This window comes from Sorex fumeus, unplaced genomic scaffold (assembly GCF_029834395.1).
Source record: "Sorex fumeus unplaced genomic scaffold, SorFum_2.1 ptg000086l, whole genome shotgun sequence".
In the NCBI taxonomy this organism is placed as follows: Eukaryota; Metazoa; Chordata; class Mammalia; order Eulipotyphla; family Soricidae; genus Sorex; species Sorex fumeus.
This window is the reverse complement of record NW_026606143.1, coordinates 37059191-37069842: the sequence shown is the minus strand read 5'-3', so window position 1 is coordinate 37069842 and position 10652 is coordinate 37059191.

The following is a 10652-nucleotide window of genomic DNA, read 5'->3' as shown; positions in this document are numbered from 1 at the left end:
AATCTTGCACTGTGAGCAAAAAAATGAGTCAAGGAACCACAAACTTCCCAAACCTTGAGAGTGTAACCCTGGATTTCCAATCACAGCTGAATCTTTTTTTTAAACTTTTGATAAGTAAAAAAGAGTCCTAAAAAAATTAATATTCTCTCTTTGTAGAGTACCAATGGAGAAACTTTTTTTAAGAAACAAATGTTTTCTCATTGGCTGAAGAACACTTTAAGATGTAGACCTCAATGATGTTTTTGATATTATTCTATTGTTGAAGGTAACAGAAACAAAGATAAACAAATGGGACTATATGAAATTGAAGAGTTTCTGCATGGCAGAAGAAATACAAACTAAAACCAAAAAACATTCAATTGAATGGGAGAAAATTTTCATACTCAACACATCAGATAAGGGTTTAATATCCAAGATACTTAAAGAACTCACAAATATGAACAAAAAATTTTCGAAGACCCTATCAGAAGAAATGGGGGGAGGGAATGAACAGACATTTCTCTGACAAAGACAGCCAGATATACCATAGTTGGTCCGAAGGACTCGAGTGATTGTTAAAACTGATTAAAATAAACAAATTAAAAACTATTCCTGTCAGGGAAGCAGACTTGGGCTATTGCTGGAGGTTAAATGGGAACATTGGTTGACATTGTGATGATATAGGTGTTAAAAGTTGTATACCTGAAACCCAACTATGAATAAAACTGTAAATTATAAAAAAATAAGAGTCCTAACATGAAATTTCATCCCGTACATAAAGTTGAAAGTATGAATCTTTGTTGTTCAGTCACCCCTGGACCTAATGTACCCCATTCTGGAGCCTCAGAGCAGTGGATGAATAGCCCTAGAATGTAAAAGCCATAATTCTGTACCTTTGAGTCTATTGTATTAGTTATATGAAATGTTTGCAGTATTATACAGATCTGCATTTACTCTAGAATTCTTTAATGCAGCTATAACAGTCCTGTGTATTTCACTGGGAATTAATAAATCAAATTAAAAGGGTCAAAGATAACACCCCACCTTAAAGATAAACAGATGGCAAAATAGGCATGTAGAAACAAGCTCCACACAAGACACATCAAAAATAAAATAAAATAAAACAATAATGAGACTGTCTACTTAGAATGGCCCAAATATGGAAGATAACCACACCAAAAGTGAGTGTATGTGAAGCAACGGGAGATCTCATTCATTGTTGGTGGACATACAAAAATGGTACTGTCACTTTAGAAGATAGTTTTTCAGTTTTATCTTTTGAGTTTTATGCCACATTCTGTGGTGCTCAGGCATTCCTCCTGGCTCTGAACTCAGAGGCCACTCCTGGTGGTGTGGCTAGAACCACAAGTGGTGCAAGAGTTTGAACCCTGGTCAGCTATATGCAAGGCTTATATGCTGTATGCATATGCATATACAAGTCTTACCTGCTGTACTACCTCTCCAGTTTTGTTTTTGAATTTTATAGAAAACTAAACATACTCCTACTGTACAGTACTGCAGCCACACTCCTTGGTATTAATCTAAGGAGCTGAAAAATTATGTCCACACAAAAACCTACACACAATGCTTCACTTGATCACTTGATATCCCCTTACTCATCGATTTGCTCAAGTGGGCGCCAGTAACATCTTCATTCGTCCCTGTCATGTGCTAATGTAGCCCAATGGCATCTGCTCATTCTAGGAACATGAATGGCCCCAAACTATTCATTCAGGGTCTTGACGAAGAAGTATGACCATCCCATAGATGGACAGCCATGCGATCTTTTGACATCCCGTGGAATCCAGTCGGTAATGGCTCTAGTCCAGCAGTCATCTCCAAATCTCATTACATGTCCAGCCCATCTGATTTTCGATGCCTTGGCAAATGAGACAGCGTCCCTGATTCTTGATCGTCAACGGAGGTTGGAACTCTGGATTCTTTCTCTCATTTGAGTGAAGGTGATACTCCAAGCATAGCTCTTTTGATTCCTCTTTGGGAGACTCGAAGAGTGTTCTAATCTTGTTTTCATGGGACACAGGTCTTTGAGGTGTATGTTAATGCAGGAAGAACAGTGGAATCGGAGACATATGCCTGGAGCCAGAGGTTTTTCATCCTCTTAGCTATTTCTTTGATGATCTTGAAGGCATTCCAAGCCGCTCTCTTCTTTCTGTGCAACTCAGGTGCCAGGTCATTCATCATGTTGACTTCTCGACCTAGGTACGCATAACTGTTGCATTCGGAGATGTTCGTCTCATTGAGAGTAAATGGAACATCAGGAAGGAGACCATTTCTCATAAACATTGTCTTCATGAGATTCGGCTGCGGTCCGACCTTTCCACACTCACGGTCGAAGTTAGCCAGCATTTGTGCTGCTTGGCTGATGTTTGGTGCTATTAGAATGATGTCATCATCAAAACAGTGGTGGTGTAGTTGCTGACCATTTGTCTTCACTCCCATTCCTTCCCATTCCAGTCGTCACATGATGTTCTTGAGGGTGGCACTGAAGAGTTTTAGTGAAATGGTATCACCCTGCCGAGCCCCTCTCTTGACGTCAATGATCACCTCCCTGTAGAATGGTGAGATCTTGGTAGTGAATCCGCAATACAGCTCGCAGAGGATCCTGATGTATTGAGTTTGAATACTCTGATTGGCCAAGGCTTCGATGACTGCTTCTGTCTCAACAGAATCAAAGGCCTTCTTTAAATCAATGAACGTTAGACAGAGCGACATCTTGAACTACCGAGAAACCTCAATGAGCTTGGTTATCGTGTGGATATGTTCAATGGTGCTGAATCCTTTTCGGAAACCAGCTTGCTCACATGTTTGTCCCTCATCTAGTGTTCTACCAATCCTATTCAGGATGACTAGAGTGAACAGCTTGTAGACAACAGACAGCAGGCAGATCAGGCGATAGTTGCCAATGTCATGGATGTCTCCCTTCTTGTACAGTAGTACAGTCCTGCTGGTTTTCTATTGGGACGGAACCTTGCATTCAGACAGGTAGCGTGTGAGGAGCCGAGCCAGTGTATTGATGAGTACTGACGGCAGATTCTTCAGGTGTTTGGGTCTGACCTTGTCTGGGCTGGGTGCTGTTCACTTCTTTACCGACAAAATGTTGTGTCGGATTTTGGAAGGAAGAACTCTGGGAATGACATATTCATCCTGCAGAATTTGGTATGTGGGCAGGTGGACGTGGCTATTGAAGAGATCTGAGTAGAGGTCATAAATAATCTTGTCCATTGCCCTTCTGGAAGATGTGATAGATCCATCAGGACATTGGAGGGCAGTCATCTTGGTCTTGTAGTTGGCAAAGGACAGGCAGGCTTTGCGAATGCTTTTCCCGGCTCCTGCCACATCTGCCAGCACTGCTGCTCTTCTCTCTTTGAGGTCTTCCTTTATCACTTCTCTGCACTGCTTTGTGAGCTCGGATGTTCGCTTGTGGTTGCCTGAGGCTTGCGCCAAGCCACGTTGGCCAATGAGCTCAAGAGTTTTCGAAGACAGGTGTCTTTTTGTGGCTATCTCTCTCTGTGGCGTTCTTCGCACAATCATGGAGGTGCTGAACCATTCTATTGTATTCCTCGTCAATGTTGCCAATGATGGCATCTTCCCATGTTGCCACAATAGTGCCAAAGAGCTCCCAGTTGGTGGCTATTCTGGGAGTTCTCTTCTTAAACTCTGCAGTCCTTTCTCCCCGCTCCGTGAAGTAGAATTTTGGCCAAAGGAGACGGTGGTCTGATCCCGTTTGGAATTTTTGGGACAACAGCGCCATTGGTCAGGCAAAACCGTCAATTGAATATGATGTAAGTCAATTTCGTTGTGCAACCATCCACCAGGAGACTCCCATGTCCAACGTTTAGATTCTGCCTTCTGGAACTGTGAGTTACCATGGATGGTCTTGGTCGACATGATGAACTCACAGTCTCTCACCCTGTTCGTTCCCTTCTAGGCCCGGGTCCTGTGTGGAGTTCTTAGGCTGATCTTTTTGGTCTTATCTTGGCATTAAAATCACTGACAATGATCTTATAGAAGGTGTGGTCTTCTTCATAGAACTTCTCCAGTTCCATGTAGAACTTTTCAATTTCTCCTTCATCATAATTGGATGTTGGTGCATAGACAACGAAGATAGAAACTGCTGGAAGTGAGCCACATCTATTCAAGTGTACTCGTCTGATTCGGGTTGTTAGGCATTCAAATGAATCAATGTTCATGGCCTAGTTCGTGTTGACAGGGACACCAACACCACCAACACCTCTTTTATTGCATGTTCTGAGGAACAATTCTTCTCCAATGTCAAAAACAGCATGATGTGATTGATGCCTTCTCGTCTCGGTCGGACCAATGATGTCGTACTTGGTCTTTCATGCTTTCACCATTAGGTCCTCAATGAATGCATCAGATGCCAGCATATGTGCATTGAAAGTACAGACAGTCATTTTTGTCCTTCTTTGTTTTGGCAGCCTAGTTCGGCCCTGAGATTTCATCAGCCTCTCCTTCCTCATCCTTCTTAACGCTGCCATATTGGTGGCTCTTTCAGGGTCAGGGTAATGAGACCCATTTTATTTACTGGTTTTGGCATACCGAATACGCCACGGATAGCTTGCCAGGCTCTGCCGTGTGGGCGGGATACTCTCGGTAGTTTGTCAGGCTCTCCAAGAGGGATAGAAACTTTTAGGGCAGCCTCTAATCATCCTTGCAGGTGTTCCCATGGTTCAAACCATATCTGAACCCCATCAAATATGGTGCGGTAATCTTGTGTTAAGTGTTTTATGATGTGTCCAGAAAGTGTCCTGGAGCATGGCGTGAGCTGGGTAGTGGAGGTAGTGGAGGTAGTGGAGGTCTGCCGGGATGCTGGAAGCAGGCAGAGAATCTCTGCTCCAGGGTTCACTGAGCCTGGAGTCCAAGGTCAGAGTGTTCCACTTTCCCTGCTCTGTGGAGCTTCACCCATGTGTGAGTCTCGGCACACAATGCTTATAGAAGCTTTATTCATCATTGCCAAAATGTGGTAGTAGCCACGATGTTTCATTGGCTGTGAGGATAAATTGTGGTTCATACAGGTACTGGAATTTGATACAAAATGGAAATGAAATATCAATCATGAAGAGACATGGAGAAAACTTAAATGCATATCACTAAGTAAAATAATCAATCTGAAAAGGGTAAGTACTGTTTGATTCCAAGTAGATGACATTCTTACAAAAACAGGCTATGAAGACATTCAAAATCAGGGGTTGGTGCTGGATTGGCAGTACAGAATTACAGCAATGCCTTGCATGTGTCTGACCCTGCTTCCATTCCAAGCACCAACGTGGTCCCCTTAACATTAAGCCCTGGAAGCCTCCAAGCACTTCCAGGTTTGTCGGGGTAATTCCTTTTAGGACCCAGGTGAACCAGTGGTCTGGTTATCTGAGAATCTCTGGGAGGGTTTTGTATCTCCTGGTCACAACTTGAGACCCTCCAAAATATTCCAGTTACTGACAGAAGTTGGAGTGGAGATTTAGCAAACAAGAAAAGAACAGGATTTTTAAGGCAGTGAAAATAATCTGTATGATACTATAACTATAATGATTGACACAATGCCATTATATATTTGCCCAGATCCCTAGAATGGATCCCTAAAATCTACCACACTCAGAGTAAATGCCAATGTAAATTATGTGCACATGTAGGTTCACTGATTGTAACAAAAGCTCCACTTTAATGGTGGTGGTGGTGGTGGGGATATGTTGACATAGCAGGAAGCTATGCATAAGTGGGGGCAGAGGATTGTGGGAAGTTTCTGTAGGTCTGTTTAATTTTTTCTTAATTTTTATTAGTGAAACACCACGAGGTACAGTTGTAGATTTACAAATTTTTGTGCTTGGGTTTCAATTATACAATTTTCAAACACCCATCCCTCCAGCAGTGCCCATTTTCCACCACCACGGGTCCCAGTATCCCTCCCACCCTGCCTCTGTGGCAGGGTATTCCCTTTTGTTATCTCTCTCCTTTTGGGTGTTGTGGTTTGCAAAAGAGGCATTGAGTGGCAATCATGTTTGGTCTATAGTCTACTTTCAGCATGCTTCTCCCATCCTGGGAGGATCCTCCCAACACCCTTTATTTGGTGCTCCTTTCTCGATCTGAGCTCCTTTTTCCCCTAAAATGTGTCAGAAAGAAAGGGATAGACATAGAAAGATTGCATTCATCTGGGGGACATAAAGTAACAAAATAGGAGACTAACACGCAAGAGTGGCCAAGATTAGTACCAGGAGTTTTGCTCCATGGCTTGGAGGCCAGCCACACATTCTAGGGTCTGTTTAATTTTGGTGTGGACTAATACTGCTCGAAAAAGAATAAAGTCAACTTTAAAAAAAAAACTATATACATGGGCCCCAAACAGCAAAAATCAGAGACCCAAGCCCTAAAGATAGTCCCTCTGTCTCTGTCTCTGTCTCTGTCTCTGTCTCTCTGTCTCTCTGTCTCTCTCTCTCTCTTCCCCCTCACCACATTTCACCAGATGGCCTCTCAAACTCATTTCTCCCTCATCATATACTTTATTCATTTTACTCTCAGTTATCTTGTTTTGCTATGCTTAGAGAACCTTTATTTCTAAATCCTCAGTTCAAGCCAGAATCAGACAATTTCTCTTCTTCTCTGAATTGATTCTTAATTCCTATGTCAGAGAATTGGCCTGCCCTAGCTTGGAATATATGTTGTTCTCTTTCATCGTGTGTGCAGTGAAGGGGAGTGACAGTAAGCACTTGTCACAGAGACCAGGAATAGCTGTCTCCCTTTTGGAGTAACATACCATAGGTGGATCAAATGTTCCCCAAAGCAGTCTACTCAAAACCCTCCCCTCATTGGGTCTTATATGGCATTTTATGAAAACAAAATATGTCCCCCCCCTAGTTAATTAGATGTATAACTTCAAGGACAAATTATAGGACATGTGTGTTGCATCTTAAAATGAAATCCACATAGATATAATTCTACTTACATTACTCTTTTTTTTCTTTTTGGGTCACACCTGGCGATGCATAGGAGTTACTCATGGCTCTTCACTCAGGAGTTACTCCTGGCAATGCTCAGAGGACCTTATGGGATGCTGGGAATTGTACCCGGGTCAGCCGTATGAAAGGCAAATGCCCTACCCACTGTGCTATCACTCCAGCCACAAACTCTTAAAATATACTTGTATCTAGTTTGGGCCTTTGGAAGTGGAGGGCAATGACAAAGCAGAACAAAATTAGAATAAATACAATTTCTGTCCAACCCTGAATTTGACCATTGTCAATCTAACTTTGACCCACTCCTTATGGTGTATCTTTAGATGAAGATGGTATGTTTTTGAGTGTAATTTCCCTAGAACTTGTAAAGTCAAGAACTGGTAGGGTCCAAAGAGAGACTATAGGGGTTAAAGCATTTGTCTTGTATGTGGCTACCTTAGTCTGAGTACTAATAATGCATATAGTCCCCAAGTATTGCCAATAGTCTATACTGAGCACAGAGCCAGGAGTAGCCCCTGAGCACAGTTCAGAGTGACTTCCAAATAAAAAATACCAAACAATAAAAAAAATAGAACTAGTGAATGGCATCGAGAAACATTTACCACATAGGAATAAAAATGCATATGATAGGTATTAGAGAGATAATACAGAGGTTGAGGTGCTTTTGTTACATGGTGTCAATCATGGGTTGATCCCCAGTACTACATATGTTCCCTTAATTGCTGCCAGGAGTTATCCCTGAGCACAGAGTTTGGAGTAAATTCTGAGCGTCACTGAGAGTGGCCCTAATCCCCTCTTCATGCAAATAATAATATATATAATAATATAGCTATAATATTGTCCTGAGACTAAATGGGATCACACACACAAACATACACACACACGCTGCCTAGCACTAAGGACTCAAAAATTGTTAACTATCATGTGACAACTTCCTCCAGGCCATCATCATCAATTGAATAGAGCATTAATGGTTCTCAAGATACAAAATGGATTGAACATTGAATTGGTAATGTTCACACTAAATCATAATGAATCAAAATGAATCACACAGACTGAGTTTGGTCATAAGTAGAAATGGCCTAATTGAAGAAGCAATGGGCTTCCAGATACATGGTAATATTAAATGTATTTTAAAACTGGTCATCAAAGATAGGAGTCCTGAAGCCTCAACAAGAAATGCCTACATACATAATCTCTCTGATAAATTATTCAGAGATGAAATAGTGAGGATGTTTAATGAGCTCAAAGAAACAGTGGAACAGACATGCAATAAAATACAGGAGGATATTTTAAAAACAGTAGAACAGACAGCCAAAAGGAACTTGTTATCAGTTTTCTTTAGATCATAAAAATTACAGAAATTTGGAGTTCATTGTGACTCCAAAATAAAATTGACTCTAGTAAAATTCCTGTTTCCTGGACCTTTTCATTCTGATTCATTAGATATGGATGAAGCCTTTATAAAGAGAGCTGCCAATTTTTAAATATTGGTGTACCAGCACTTGGTTATTAGTGCTCCTTTTCATACACTCTAATTTTCAGGTTGTAATTTTTGGCCTCAATTTATGTGATCTGGCCAAGGAATTTTGCATCTGAACTGAGGGAGTTGAGTAATTTAAATCCAATGGGACCCTGGGGAAGAAGGACTCATAATGTGGATTGTATTTTTTTCAGAGTGTAGTTATTAGTGCTTATCTAAAGAAGAAATGAGAAAATCAATCTGTTCTTCCAAAATAAATAGAAATTGACTTTAGTTGTATTAATGAGGGTCAGAAAAAGACTTTTGTTTATAGATGTATGGATTTTTAGTTAAAATTGAACATTTGTTTTCAGTGTTTGCTATTTGGAGAGTTCCAGAACAGTCCAGTTATATCCCAAAGGTAGTGTCATGGTAAATTCCATTCCAATTGAATACTAGAGATTCAGTGCTGACATATAATATAAAAGCCCCAATTGTTTTCTTGTCTATTTCAGCTACCAAACTTCTTACATAATTTTCTCATTTTATAATTAGACTATATCTTCTGGAACATTGAATAAACCAAAAATATGAAAATTACAAAGTGACGAACAGATACTAGCTTATAAAGCACTGGAAATTTAAGCCATATTTTTTCATAGGAAATGGATTAATTAATTCCATTTTCAAAATATCTGAGAATCCATAAATGCGTTAAGAGTCTAAAGATAGGACTATGCAGCCCTGAAAAAAATCACTCAGACCACAAAGGAAGTATGGCAGGTGGTATCTATTGGTACCCCTTGGGGATTCCAATCTCTTTTGTCTCTTTTGCTACTTTCTATTAGCCTAAAAAATTAAAAAATGTACTTACATTTTTAAACTACTCCTATAGCTACAGGTCCCCATGTGATGCAGTTGCAGTTGCCCTCAGGCAGATGGACAGAAAAGTTTAGTGAAAACATCCAGTAAATATTCTAATTCTAAAAAGCTTCTTCAATCTTCTTGCCTTTAAAGTGAAGAGGAGATACTCTGAAGCTTAGAAATGCAGCAGCCACCTTGAGATCAGAAGGTAGCAGAAAAGCCACAGCATGAAGGTAACAACAGAATGCTAGGAAGATGCTGCTTATTTGAGGTTTTCACTGAGCCATCACATCAAACCTGAGGCCACCAGATTTCTTGATGCATAAAATAGCTGGATTAATTTACTGTGAAAATACTATTAGCTGTGAATTCTCTTACTAGAGCCCAAAGTGCTCCAGGCCAATAGAAATTGGGCAGAATTCAGATCTTGTAGTCTGCTAGCTCTGGTTATATCAGAGACTAGGAGACCACAATAAAGCCTTTCACCCCATAGTGCATAGACATAAAGAAGACAAAATTGCTGTGTTCATAAAGTAGCATATCTCATAGACACTCAGAACAGCTGAGAATGAGGACTTATCATGATGCCTTTTAGAACAGTACCAGCATGCCAGTGTGGGCAGTTTGTACTACTGACCGGAATCTTTCGACCTGGTCTATTTCCATACCCTTTACCTCATGTCTTTGTAGTAACCATCACCTCTCTCTTCACCTCTTGACATCACCCTTTTGTTTGTTTGTTTCTTTTGGTTTGTTTTGGTTTTGTTTTTTGACCACACCCAGTGGTGCTCAGGGCTTACTCCTAGCTCTGCGCTCAGAGATCACTCCTGGCAGTGCTTGGGGTGCCGAGATTGTACCTGGGTCAGGTAAGGTGGGAACATACAGTGCTAGGAGTTGAAGTCAGGACTTCATGCATGCAAGATAAGTGCTCTCACTTGAGTCACATGCCTCATCTCTTTGTTACAGCACAAATACTCAGCTCTGAGTTCTTCTCAAAGGTTGTATCACTTGTATCACTTGTCGTCCCATTGTTCATCAATTGCTGAAGCAGGCAACAGTAACATCTCCATTAGTCCCTATCACGTGCTAATGTAGCCCAATGACAGTATTGAGGGCTCTTTCGGGGTCAGGGGAATGAGACCCATTATTGTTACTGTTTTTGGCATATCAAATACGTCATGGGTAGCTTGTCAGGCTCTGCTGTAGGGGCGGGATATTCTCGGTAGCTTGCCAGACTCTCCGAAAGAGAGAAAATACATCACTCTCTTCTCAAAGGTTGGCAAGTAAAACTTAGTATTGATTTCTCTAGAAATTTCCAGGTCCAAGACAACAGCCCCAACAATTCAACTCAATTTTGTAGA